Source organism: Berghia stephanieae, chromosome 5, assembly GCF_034508935.2.
Source record: "Berghia stephanieae isolate SIO BIC M18660-M18661 chromosome 5, UCSD_Bste_1.3, whole genome shotgun sequence".
Classification (NCBI taxonomy): domain Eukaryota; kingdom Metazoa; phylum Mollusca; class Gastropoda; order Nudibranchia; family Aeolidiidae; genus Berghia; species Berghia stephanieae.
Genome location: NC_088364.1, coordinates 71,088,628 through 71,096,127, shown reverse-complemented (window position 1 = coordinate 71,096,127; position 7,500 = coordinate 71,088,628). Strand labels below are relative to the sequence as shown.

The following is a 7,500-nucleotide window of genomic DNA, read 5'->3' as shown; positions in this document are numbered from 1 at the left end:
GGCCTGTTTTAACACTGTCGTAATGGAGACTGATTTGTTGACTTGAGAGTATAAATTTCCTTTACAATAATGAAACCATAACAATTTGGGTTGTCAGACCTGCAAATAAGTACACGCCGGTCAAAATGAAAAAAGGGTTTTTTACAAAGAACGCCAATAATAAGTAATACCGACTAGGTTACCAAATTGCTGCTGATGCTGAGTGGCACCGTAGCCATCGTCATCATGTAGCCTGACACTAGAAGCCTCGAGGACTGGCAGTTTGACGTTATTTTTTTGGTCAGTGTCAGGCTAAAACTTGACGATGGCCCTGGGAGACGGGAATTTGGTTTATTTTTATGGCAGTCAGATCGTAGTTTTCGTTAACTCATAGCACAGAGTAGATAGGTTACCTACCTACTTACCTACCTACCTACCTACTTTGTGCTCATAGCCTGACTGATGCTGCCAGAATAATTACGTCACAATTTAGACCAGTGTCAATCTCTGAATTTAAGAAAGCTGCGCCTTCTCAACAGGGCTAGAGTCACGTAGGTAATTCATTAGCAGTTTGTGAGTTATTTAAGAACACTCCCCCCACCCCCCACCCCTGCCCCCAATCAAACGCATTTGATGTCACGTTTGCGGACTGATAAAACATTTTTCCCGAATAATATTGAAAATAAAAAAAACTCGAAACGATACGTTTTACATGGGTACAAGTAAGAAAATGGTATGGGAACGGTAGAAATTGTCGTTTGAAATTTCATTCTTTAAAAAAAATGCGTATCTTCATCCTCCTAGTAATTTGTCCTTTCCATTATTCATACGTACTTGTTGCATTTAACAACAACGACCCTCGGGGACAAAAAATAAGCCTCACATGGTTAGTCTATGTTAGTATTTTACTAATACCTTAGAATATTTAAATACTTGTCCTGATGCACCTTGGAGTAAGGAATTATTGATTTTGTGCCACAACTGTGGCTTATGTTGTCAACATGAAATCCCCAGTACGGCGGTGACCTTTTAGGGGATATCAATAAATGAAACCAACATTACAAGCTGGTAGACCGGAGTGGTATTCTCTTCAACTGTATATACACAACGGACAGTTTAGCATAAAATAGACTCTCATCTTCGCAAAAAAACAAACTCTCAAACCTGGGACTTCGGCGGAGTTTGGTTTTTTTTGCCAAGATTAGAGTTATTTGAATCGATCGATATTTGAAGACGAGTTTTCTGGCCAAATTTTTATATATGTGACCCTTCGCCTCAAAACTGTATTAAGATGTTAAGATGTTGAAAATTTAATTTATAACCATAAATATCAGACTTGTGTTGCGTTTGTATGTTATATTAAGAAGAATGAATACCGTATTTTAGGGTGCTAATGCCAACAATTTATATTTTTGAGCAGTTTAACATTTATTCGGCTTTTAAGCATATGAATCGTTCAGACATAATACCGTTTTGAGACGATGGGTCACATATGTGTTTTTCCAGAGTGCGGCAGATCTGTGTCATGCGTCTGTGGTAATGCTTCGCTTTTTATAGTCTATTGTGGCCAGTTCCAGTTTGGGTTATCAGACTTGCAAATGAGTATATCCGTTCGTTTTATGTTGTCCTGTCCTCGTAGATTAACCCTCTCCTTACCACCTACAGCAAAATCGTCACGTTTGTTACGACACAATAAAAAAAAACCCCAAAAAACTTGAGCTTTTATATAGCGCAATATCCACTAAACGTGCTCAAAGCGCTTTACAAGGGATCCCTTGCCAACAGCAACACATAACATGTAGGACGAGACATGACATACATTTTTCTTATTCATATTTATTTTGTACATCACAAACTTTGAAGAATGATCTTTGTTTGATTAATAAGAACATGAAGTTTGTTCGTAGAGAGCTTGTTTGAGTTTAAAAAATCAATGTTTCAACTGGGTAAGCCTGTCAGTTTGGGAAAATACTGAAAAATATCGGTAAGGAGAGGGTTAAGCGAGCTAGATAGTGTCTGTCGTAGTGAATTTAGCTTCCTGACAACAAACCGAAGTTTCAATAAAGAGGCGTTGGCATCTTCACTGAATAAATAAATACAGTTTTTGACATTTACTGAATTTTCAGACCCAGGACCAGCCCGGCCTTGGAGGGCTTCTCAGAAGTTACGAAATATTCAATATCATTGGTTAAAATCGGGATTTATAACACACCAGTTGTACAATTTCCAATAAAATCATCGTTTAAGTCAGTAAATATGGAAATATCAGAAGAGAAAATATTATTTTCCAGTAAGTCAATATTAGAATTAAATGTTAGGTTAGTTAGTTGTCATTTGGAGCCGTACACTCTTGAAGTCGGAAATTTATTCAGGTCCAAGTAGCGTTGAACTGAGAGTAACAATTACTTGCTACCTTTTGAGCACGGTTAGTGGATATTGCTCTATATAAAAGCTCTAGTTATCTAGTTACTAATTTAAAGTGTCAACAACAAAAACAATAACAACCAAAAAATAAACCACCACACCGTTACGTATTCCTCCCATCTGTTTTCATTATATAGATAGAATGCGCTTGGCCAAGGAGTTCACAACATTGCCATCCGGAAGTATAACGGACCAACACACAAACTCTGTGTAACCATGAACTTTTATAGTCTGGTTAATACAGTTTAGTGAGAACAACTCACAAACGCGGATGGCAAAAACAATAACAAAGGCCTGAGTGACGTCATCTGCATACTATCTATAGGGGTGTCATAAATACGATTTCTGACCTATATCGGAAATGATATTGACCCGAGAGTCAAAAGAACCGGTCATTCCTCGAGGTCATTTATTATGACTGATGTCGGTTAATGATCACATTTTATCACCTTATTCTCGCATCTCAGAAAACCGAATGGAGTTCTAGAACACCATAAATTATTTGTTTGAGCAACACATTATCAACTGATCAGATATTACTATATTTATATTTCTCTCTCTCCCTCTCTCTCTCTCTCTCTCTCCTCCTCTCTCTCAACCTCTCTCTATCTCTTCTCTCTCTCTCTCTCCACTCCCTCTCTCATACTTACTCTCTCTCCTTCTTCTCCCTCTTCTCTACCTTTCTGCTCCTCTGTCCTCTACTTTACTCTCCCTCTTTCTTTGCCTTCTCTTCCTCTCTCTCTCTCCTCTCGTCTTCTCTTTCCCTGTCTGAGTCTCTCTCTCTCTCCTACTCCTATCCTATATATATAATATATATTATATAATATATATATATATCATATAATATATAATATAATATAGTTTTATATAATATATATGTATATATATAATATATATATATATATATGTGTAGATGTGTGTGTGTGGTGGTGTGTGTGTATACCAAACTCATGTAACACACAGTCCTGACGATGGCTGAAAAGTCCTGAAACATCGTTGTAGACTGACTCCAACATCGTAGTAAATATTACAATAATAATTCGCTCCATTGCTACATGTCGAGCACTATTCGTTCCATATTTGTATCCAACACGAGTCAATTTATATATATATATTATATATAATATATATATATATATATATATATATATATATATATATATTCTCTCGAATTATCAAAATATTTGATTAAATGTAGTCATGTGGTAAAAGAGTAGGGAAGAGGACAGGGCAAGAATAGACCAAACCAATACTATTGATGAAGGATTGACAAGGAAAACGAATAATAACAAACTAGATATGTCAATGCGACTGGTCGTTCATAATATGTGACCCATCGCCTCAAAACGGCATTATGTCGGAACGAACCATTTGCTTAAAAGCCGAATTAAATGTTAAACTGGTCAAAAATATAAATGTTGGCATTAGCACCCCTAAATATGGTATCCATTCTCCTCAATAAAACTACAAACTCAACACAAGTCTGATATTTCTGGTTATAAATTAAATTTTCAACAGCTTAACCAACCCGACTTAATACCGTTTTGAGGCGAAGGGTCACATATGTTATTCGGAATGAAATCTTTATTGTATTATTATTCTGATCACGGGGATCTCGCCCGATAGCTCATCGATAGAGCCATCGCCTCATAATCAATGGGGCCGGTATTGATCTCGGGGGCATAATTATTTGACGTTTTTGCTATTGATTGGGTAGCTTGGGATTTTACATCTGGCAGAAAGTACGTCACATCCAAAGAGTATAACAAGCAGTTGCTACTGTATCTTTGGCAATACAGAAAATGGGATATAGGTACTCCGGCTCCATTATTGGTCTTTTGAGGCTGAACGACTAGATTATTGTGCGGCTATGTGGTCTAGTGGTATGACACCCATTGCTTTCGGATCGGAAGGTCCAGGGTTCGAGCCTCGCGCTCGGTGCATAGTTGAGTCCTTGAAGAAGGCCCTTTACCCCTCATTTCTCTCACCGTACTCAGGTGTAAAATGAGTACCTGGCCGTTAACAGCGTTGTCTGTGTCCGATTTGTAATTGTAATATCGCCTCACAGGCGTCATGTCCCGTCCTCCATGTTAAATGTTGCTGTTGACCAGGGACCCCTACAAGCGCTTTGAGCACATTTAGTGGATATTGCGCTATATAAAGCTCAATTTTTATTATTATTTTGTTTTTCTCAACGCAGTTGTGTTTTTGTTATGTTTTTTTTTTTTTTGTTTGTTTTTTTTTTTTTTGTTTGTTTGTTTTTTTTTTTTTTTTTTTTTTTTTTTGGGGGGGGAGAGAATCAATAGTTATTCAACTTGAAATTCATCAAAAAATAAAATGACAGTGATAAAGACATTTACATAAAGATCTTTTTAAATTTATTTTTACAATGGATTCTTTGTGAAAGTGGTAACTAACTTAGATAGATAGTAATTCACTGCCTGAGGTTATCACGGTGCCTTGTCAACAACTTTGGCTTTTGTTACCCTTCGGATCGGATCGAACGCTCGCTAGTCAATGGCAAAATTCCCTCTGCTAGATTTACAAGATACAATAACTCAATTGGATTCAATAGTCTGATGTCACGTCGCCCAGCAACGACGGCCATGGCCGTGGTTCTAAACAAAGAAAATCGGTAATTTTTTTTCTTCATGATGGCTAGAACTTTTCATATGTCTTGTGATCAGAATGTATCAAAGTCAAAACATGATCAGATTTATAATGATGTTATTTTCCTCTGGATACGCTTTTAAGCTTGTCGGAGCAATATTTCATAAGGGCGTCTGCCATTGTTCCGATAGTTTAGAGTCAGTTACTAAGTTACCATGCGTCATTACTAGGGAAGTGAGGTCATGACTGGTGAAGCGTATTTCGTATTATAAAGTTTATATGATATTTAGTGCCGAAATAAAAGCAATTATCACAACAAACAAACAAAAATTAAAAACAGACATTCTAGAACGTTTGTGTAGTATCCCTCTCTACGTTCATTATTATTATTAACATTTACCAGTTTATAAAGTATCTTCATACTCATTTGATTATTTATTTATATTGATAACATCCTAATGTAAGAATTCTATTATTAACCTTTACCAGTTTATAAAGTATCTTCATACTCATTTGATTATTTATTTATATTGATAACATCCTAATGTAAGAATTCTATTATTAACAATTACCAGTTTATAAAGTATCCTCATACTCATTTGATTATTTATTTATATTGATAACATCCTAATGTAAGAATTCTATTATTAACCTTTACCAGTTTATAAAGTATCTTCATACTCATTTGATTATTTATTTATATTGATAACATTCTAATGTAAGAATTCTATTATTAACATTTACCAGTTTATAAAGTATCTTCATACTCATTTGATTAATTACTTATATTGATAACATCCAAATGTAAGAATTCTATTATAAGTGTATAATCGACACATAGTCACCATATTTCCGCTTTTTGTTCCACTGTGCTTTTTACGACTTTTAATATGTGACCCTTCGCCTCAAAATGGTATTAAGTCGGGATAGTTAAGATGTTGAAAATTGAATTTATAGTCAGAAATATCAGACTTGTGTTGAGTTTGTATGTTTTATTGAGGAGAATGGATACCATATTTAATTCATATTTTTGACCAGTTTAAAATTTAATTCGACTTTTAAGCATATGATTCGTTCCGACATAATACCTTTTTGAGACGATGGGTCACATATTCTTTGCCAAGTTTTTACTTAATTTCTTTACAATTGATATTTCTTTTAGATATATATTACCGAATTGTATTGTGATTACAGAATTATGATTTCCATACAAAGATGAATAAAGTATATCTTATTTTATCTTATTAGAATCGAACCTCAAATCTCCTGATTACAGATCAGGCGTGTCGCCACAAGCCACAGAGATTATCCGATAGTAAGGCATGATTTGCTGCTAAAACTCTTCATAAAGAGTGAAAGTGAATAAGGTTTTGTTGTGATCTCTTTAGCCACCATGTTCCACGGAACTTTAAAAAGGGATCAGATCAAAGAGCACGCAAATATACAAGAATAAAAATGATAGATCATGCGGATTTTGATAATTTTTTTTGTTTGGTTTTGTTTTGTTTTGCTTTGTTGTTTGTTTTTTGGGTTTTTTTCCTTCCTTTTTTGTTTTGTTTTTTTGTTTTTGTTTTGTTTGTTTGGGGTTTTTTTTTTGGTTATTTATTTATTATTATTGTTTTAGAACGTGAAATTGAAATATTGTGAAGCGGGTAAGATCGTAGCCATCGTTAAGTTATAGCCTGACACTGAAACACAAAAAGACTGGCATTTTGACGTCATTATTTGGTTTTTGCACCGCCTAGTGAGTTGTCGTTAGTAATGCTCGTGGAAACAAGTGGTCCCGTTGGTTGAACTATTGAATACAACTCACGATTTGTTTTCTTTTGTGGCCAAAGACTGGCTTTTTGACGTCATTTTTTGGTCAGTGTCAGGCCGTAGCCATCGTTATGTTATAGCCTGATACTGAAATCCAAAAGGACTGGCAGTTTGACGTCATTATTTTGTTTTCGCACCGCCTAGTCAGTTGTCGTTAGTAAATCTCATGGAAACAAGTGGTCCCATTGGTTGAACTATTGAATTCAACTCACGATTTGTTTTCTTTTGTGGCGAATGACTGGCATTTTGACGTCATTTTTTGGTCAGTATCAGGCCATAACTTTACGAAGGCCACGGTATCAGGCCATAACTTTACGAAGGCCAGGGTATCAGGCCATAACTTTACGAAGGCCACGATATCAGGCCATAACTTTACGAAGGCCACGGTCAGGCTTTAAGTTAACGATGGCCACGGTAAGATGGGGAGTTGCTTCCAAATTAACCAGTAGATTTTTGACCAATCAAAACATGAAATTTGTGACACACCCTCACACCAGCTCGGACAAACATAGTTGGTTGTTTATAAACAGTAACGTGAATGAAATAGACCCCTCTCTGATCATTGTTATTGTTTTTATACCGCCAAATGGGTGACTAGTTATCACACGATTTTCTTGATCAGATTATAAACGTTTAGGTTTACACATAATTTTCTGTGCTGGTTGTATT

At 35.7% G+C, this 7,500-nt stretch overlaps 1 protein-coding gene across 3 annotated transcripts in view; it reads left to right on the top strand.

The window, feature by feature from the left end:
- LOC144973562 (uncharacterized) overlaps positions 1–7,500 on the top strand; it is a 105,733-nt gene that overhangs the window by 24,805 nt on the left and 73,428 nt on the right. The gene's annotated exons all lie outside the window — the stretch shown is intronic.